This window comes from Electrophorus electricus, unplaced genomic scaffold (assembly GCF_041902795.1).
Source record: "Electrophorus electricus isolate QZ-2024a unplaced genomic scaffold, ASM4190279v1 Scaffold67, whole genome shotgun sequence".
Lineage (NCBI taxonomy): Eukaryota > Metazoa > Chordata > Actinopteri > Gymnotiformes > Gymnotidae > Electrophorus > Electrophorus electricus.
In genome coordinates this window covers 453,960-460,957 of record NW_027658784.1, presented here as the reverse complement: position 1 = coordinate 460,957, position 6,998 = coordinate 453,960, and the positions used below count along the sequence as shown (strand labels likewise).

Genomic DNA, 6,998 nt, shown 5'->3' with positions numbered 1-6,998 from the left:
TCGTGACAATCAGCATAGATTATTTAACACAAAGATTCAGAACTGCTGGTGCGGTGTATTTAATCATCTAATATAGACACCAGTACCTCCACTAAATCCTGCCATAATGATATCAACATCAAATGCAAAAAAAGTAATTTTGTTTACAATAGTGAATCTAACACCAAAAAAAAAGCCAAACAAATAAAACGTGATGATGGACATGCGCCTCTTTAAAGGATTTTCTCAATAAATATATGTAGAATTTATGACTATAACAGAAAACAGCAAAGAGAAAAATGCAAGAATGCATATGGCGAAGGACGTATGGCAAGTATGGCAAATTCCTCCTAAATGTCTATTTGGTTCCATCAATGCAATATTTGAAGCTCTATGAAATAAACAAACCAAATTGTTATCAGAACACTCCACTATATTCATGAAAAACACTTTCTCATGTACTCATGTTTTCTGTATGGCTTTAGCCACTCCTGCTGCATGTTGGGTGTCTTTTTTCCATGTTGTCTAGCTGTGTGCTCACATGCATGAGTACTTGTCTCTCTCCCCCTTTCTTAGCTCACAGGCGAAACTCTCTCTCCTGGGGGCTACGTGTTGACATTCAAGCCGACAGCAGGGCCCAAACTTCGGGAATTAAACCTTAACAAGCTTGCCTGTCTAGCTAACTCAACCAGCGAGTAGGCTTAGTTAAAATAACAGCTTTAGTGAGCAAGGCTCCGATGAAAAATGCAAGTTATGATGGCCATTCACACTCCAGACACATTTTTTTTTAACTCAACAACGACTCCTAAGTTCTTTCAAACTTCTCAGTAAGGAATTCAAATCTGAAAAAGTACGTTCAAGAATAGTTTTGAGATGTCATTCACCATCAGTTGGTTCTGAAAACTTGACTTGTAGAGTAACATACCATGCTGATGAGGTTACAGTGTCAAGTGTGAATGTGTGGAAGCTTGACTTGGAAAAAAGACAATGAATCGGCCATCAAGTCTACAACAAAAGCATGCCAGCTAACATTGGTACTCACCCCAACCTGCCTTTGCACTGTGCAATTCCAGCAGTCTTAAACATTGTTTTGCATTTCAAACTGTACAAGACGATGCATCTGAAACCTTGACCAAACTCCATGGCACAGTGCTCCATCGATAGTTGTTCTCAATATCGGACTACATGATACAGATTTTCTGGAAACTATCATGCTAGATCATTAAGATATTGTGCTTTTGTCACAAAAATGTGACATCAAAAAGGCATTCTATCTGCTGCCACAACTGCACAAAATATTTTTGTGTCCCACATACTTCATGCTCATTTTGCTATACCACTGTTATTTGTAGTTGGCATGTGAGCTATGGCAGGCTGTTCCCTATTGGTTGTTTTTATACGCGTGTTGCGTATATGTGTACTGCGAGATTTTAGAGCAAAATTTCTGACACTGCATGAGGAGACATGAGATGCCCAGTCCAACATTTCAGTAAAAAAAAAAAAAAAAGTCAATCATTCATATTTTGAAGCACTATAGACTTTTTATGGTCTGAAGCTATAGTGGAATGGTTTTCCAGGCTGGAGGAGGTATGAAGTGAAAACATGGACTCGATCATCTCCACGTGTGGACTCTGTGTCCAGCAGGGCCTCTGCAGGAGCCTGGATAGTGACCGATTTGTCCCCTCTGCTGTCCCTGCTCTTAGAGCGGTGCCTGTCTCTCCGATCCCTGAAACACCACCACACACGCATGCGCACACAGATGTATATAAACATTTATATACACAGTATACTCCAAGTTGGTACATAAAGCAACATAAAATGGATAATCGTTAAATAACGATACGGTGGTACCCTCAGTGTTTGCAGTAGTGTACATTCACATTTGTATGTTCTAGACAAAACATCAATGCCCACCCACATTTAGGCAAAAGGGAAGAATGTCGGGAAATGGCATACGCACCTGTGCTTGCGAGAGCTACGGGAATGGGAGGACTTGTAGGAGTAGCCCGAGTACTGTGACTCGTTGTCCATGTCTGGGGCCAGTGGGCGGGGTTTGTGGACCCCAGCTCCGCCTCCTGGAACATTTTGTTGCTATGCCCAGTTGAGTTTTGCGCTCTGAGATAGATTTAGAGGATAGAGCCAGCGGCAGCTGCAGCAGTTCAACCTTACTCCTGAGAGAATCTATTTTGAAGGCTGAAGAGGAGGAGGAGGACTAACCTGAGGGAGGAAGAGTAATAAGTATACCTTTAAAGCAAATACCATAATCCAGAGCAACACATCTCAGAGTGAACACGCTCCCTGTTAATCAAACCAAAGACTGGTGGTGTCAGCACAAAGCTCTATCTGCTCTTAAAGGTGAGCTACAAGTGCCCACAATTTCACTACAATCTGTTCTCATTCAGAATGAACAAGTGCATATAAAATCAGAGCAACACCATAATATGTAGAGATCTATAAAGATCTGTTTTTATATATTTCAATGAATCCATTAATGTCCCAGAACAGTGATAGTATAAAATTGAGTCACATTTTGAAAATGAACATCTTGAATACACACTGAAAATTGAAACAAAGGTTGTAGTCTTCATCTATTAATTGAACTGTGCAAGAATAATGAACAAACCAGAAAATAGCATTACACACCACTTCACCTTCAAGGTATTAAATGTTTTTCACCCTAAGGAAGCAATTTACAAAAACAGGCTCATCGTTCAACAACTTTGTGAATCGGTACTTTCACAATTCTCACACTCACCACAAGGTCTCATCACTCTCACACACACACACACACACACACACACACACACACACACACACACACACACACACACACACACACACACACACACACACACACACACACACAACACACACACACACACACACCAGCCATCTCCCATCATCTCCAGGGTTACCAAGCTTGGCTCTTTACCAAAGGAATGAATAAGAGGGTACAGGAGCAGTGAACAGTGTGGGGGCTAGGTTTCTATGGTTACATGACCTTTAACCACACAACCCTATTTCTGGGGAGAGCAAAAATATGTCAGTGAGCTGTTCGTATGTTTACCTGGGTCTGTGTGTGTGGTCAGCTCTAAAATAACAGCAGCAACTGTCATTGAAGAAGCTGTTGTGTGTGCCTGAGTAGGTACTAAACACATTCTTAAGAATAGTGACTCTTAATCCAATTCCTTTAATGAAGAACCACAACTTTCCTCACTTTCTATTTCTAAATGTCTGTCCCCTTCTCTCTGATTGGCTGTATATGAAGGGAACGCAAGCTTTCCTGATTAGGAAGCCAAAAACACAGACCTCCTCTTTCTGCTGTGTCTGTGTGCATGCACTTCTTACTCACCCACTTGTCAGGGATTGTTTACAAAACTGGTAATACAGTCAAGGATACCATTTGTCGAGGGCAGACTCCCAACACATGCCACGCATCAATCTCAAATAGGGGCTCTTGGATTCTCTCACACACACACGCTTCTCACAGGAATTGTAAAAACAGTAGGCCTACGTTTGAACAGAATAGAATGGGACCATAACCCCATGCATTTTATAATAAAGGTTAGAATAAAAACTCATATATAAAAACATAACTCTCGAAGAAAATTAAGAGATCAGTCCCAATCAGTATCTCTGCATTTGGCAATGATTTCAATTCCACAGTCTGTTGAATTCCACCACATGTACAGCTCTTTGTATTTAATGAGATTCTGATTAGGTAATCAAAGCTTATTTAACAAGCAGTGTGAAAGACTGGTGGAGAACACCTGAAGATGCATGAACAAGCTGCAATCAAAATCTGAGATATTCCACCAAATACTGATTTCTTAACTAATCCTAAATTAAAACATTAGTACCATGAATGTGTTTTCTTTGCATTATTCTGTGGTTTGGAAACAATGCATTTTTTTTTTGACCCATTGTCATTTTGTAGGTAGGTGTAAACCATCAACAGTGATCTCAAATTACTTGTCGCCAAGCGACGTAACCAGCTCAGCGGATCATTGTCTGCACAGGGTAAGGCCTAAATGCCTCAGAGTAACAGTGGACAAGAATTGCAGGGGAGGTACTCAGGGCGCCCCCAACACCCACGCAAAGACAGGCCGAGGCTTAGAGGCCTTCATTGAAAAGCTCGAATGCTGGGACTGGACCAAGTTTGGTACAGTAATCAAAATATCCATGAATCTAAGGCAGTTTACGCCGCACCTACATTTAAGAAAAGTTTAAGTTGGTGTTCGATTGTAAATACATAACCAGGACTATCTACATCCCAGCTTTTGCAACAACTTAAGTCGCTGCTTGACACACAGTATCGGTTCTCTCTCGCGTTTACTGGAGTTAGGCGAGCTAAGGATTAAATCGTAGCCAAACCCATTTTCCAATGAAGACTGCAATAAGGTATGGTGGAAACAGTTTGCGTCTACTGATACAAAGATTACTGCTGTAAGCATACATTAAAACATGCACTTCAAGCCACCAAAACAATAAACAAGTGAAATGAGTGGAAACATTAAGAATTATTTTATTGAAATCAAGTATTTGGGTTTAAGAAACAATTTGACGAGACTCCACACAAAGGAAATGAAAGAATACCCAGCAGGGTTCATCAATCCGGTTCCATTTTGTTTGCATGTCAGCACCGAGTTCACCGTATTCCAATAACCCTATCCACCAATACGCCAAGAACTATTAAATTACTGCAGGCTTAGAGCACAGCGACGCGGACAGGACAATGCGACGCTTAAAATGAGTTTTACTTGGCTCCAAAAGTTAAAAGGTGAAAAACACAAAGCGAAGACAGGCGTCGTTCCCTCAATTCGCTGTGAGGGGAAAAAAGACTACAAAAATTAGGCGACTTGCCTTTCTTTGCGAGGGGCTACATCCGAATGCTAAGGACCTTGCGGCACAAAGAAAATCCAAGCGCAGGGGTTTTCCAGACTGGAATAAAATGCACTTTTCAACATCCACGTCGTGAAATTTTGCAAAACACTGCCCAGTTCTATGGAAATAAAGAAAGTAATCCTTAAAGGCAATACGTTACATCTTAAGATCAGTGCAATGTAAAATCCATGATCCGTTCCCAACTCTTCCACTATGCGTTGGTTCAATGCCTTGAGCCCCGCTGCGTGTGTGAATACTATCATTCATCACCCAGACACTTGCGAATCAGAGCTATTCGGCTGGAAAACCATCCAAATGAAGAGCGTTAAGGATCATGGAGAGAGCATAAAACGTATGCTTTACTTTCCATTACGGCATGCATAATATTGTTTCACCTAAGCATATAATTTATCCTCACTCTTATACGCTTGAGCAGTTTTAACGCCACGTTTCTTTACACTCACTATTAGACAACAGGCGTACTCGTCGCACTTTCTTGTCTGTTCCTTTGGCCGTGCACCTTCCCTAAACCAAACAATTCCACTCCGTTTTCCCCTGTTTTGCCTGCGGGAACAGCTACTCATCTGTTATTCACAGAAACACATATTTCCGTCTCCTTCATTCAAACCGTGGCTACTACACCGACTACGCCCCATGCCAACACTTCTCCTCCCCCATGTTCCTTGTGTCGCCCCGCCGTCCCAAACTCCCGATCCCTTTCCTCAATATTCTACAGGTTATCACTCACCGAATATACAGCTTTCAATCGTTGTTCACCCTATTCTACCATACTACTTCAGATCATAGTTTAGGTCATTATTTAACCGCCTGCTTCAGCTTCATTTTTTTTTTTTTTTTTGTAGATTTGATTCTTTATTGATCGTTGACCGACTGTTATCTGGGTTGCGGGCCACCTTCAATACAGCAGCGTTGTATTTAGAAAGCGATCCTAGAGAATTAGGACAGCTAACGTAAACTGCATGGCGCAAAAGATGGCCTGTAGTCCTTTGGGTTTTTCTCCGGGATCATTCTCTGATTGGGTATGGTAGGCTCTGAGTTTAATTATTTTTGCCTTAGATTCTGTTAATTCAAGGCTTCTTGTCTGAACCTTGTCTGATCCTCTTCTTTGAGGAGAAGGTTGCAGCAATACGCCGGTCCTTTTCCTCTGTTCCCATTCTTCCAGCCAGTGTTCATTCCTGTACATCCAACTCTCTGGCTTCTTTTTCCCCTCTCTGCTCAGAAAAACTCTTCAACTCCTGACTTCCAGCAATCCGACATGTCCGCTGGATCCCATTGCCTCCACTCTGTTCTAGACGATCTCAAGAGATCTGCATTCTGCATTCAGAACCACCAGGGTGGTACCAATCCTCAAGAATGCCACACTCAACAGCACCAACATAACCAGTTACAGACCAGTATCACTTCTCTCTTTCCTCTCAAAAGCCCTTGAACGAGAAGTTTACAATTCATTATCTGGTTTCCTCACACAGAAGTAGCTGCATGATCCCCATCAGTCTGGCTACAATCCAGCACATTCAACAGCCCTCATAGCAGTGACTGCGAATCTTTATGCTGCTAAAGCTGCCAAACTGTCTTCTGTCCTGATTCTTCTGGACCTTTCAGCAGCCTTTGACACAGTAAACCACAACATTCTCCTCTCTGTTCTCTCCAGCCTTGGTGTGACTGGCTCTGCATGGAAATGTTTTCAGTCCATTTAGGTAACATGGAAAGGATCCACTTCCAATCCATGTAGACTCTCCTCTGGTGTCCCCCAGGGCTCAGTATTAGGCCCTCTTCTCTTTGTATACCTGTTCTCTTGGTGATGTAATATCTTCTCATGGCTTTTCCTACCACTGCTATGCTGATGACACCCAATTATTTCTTTCTTTCCCACCCTCCGATACGCAGGTCTCCAGACTTATCTCAGCATGCTTGACTGACATTGTGTCATGGATGACAGCCACCACTTGAGGCTCAACCCCAGTAAAGCCAAGCTTATGTACATCGAGAACTCCCTGGTATCACTATCTGAAGCTGCTCGTAGCCTGGGCATAACTTTGGACAACCAGTTGTCATTCTCTACTCATATTTCAAATCTGACCTGGTCTTGCAGATTTCTCCTTTGTAGCATACGA

At 42.1% G+C, this 6,998-nt stretch overlaps 1 long non-coding RNA gene across 1 annotated transcript; it reads right to left on the bottom strand.

The window, feature by feature from the left end:
* Positions 1–1,361: 1,361 nt before the first annotated feature.
* Positions 1,362–6,002, bottom strand: LOC145656486 (uncharacterized). The gene is made up of 3 exons (XR_014122156.1): positions 5,328–6,002; positions 1,940–2,196; positions 1,362–1,705 (listed from the first exon to the last, which is right to left on the bottom strand). It is a non-coding gene; the product is annotated as an uncharacterized LOC145656486 (long non-coding RNA).
* Positions 6,003–6,998: the final 996 nt, after the last annotated feature.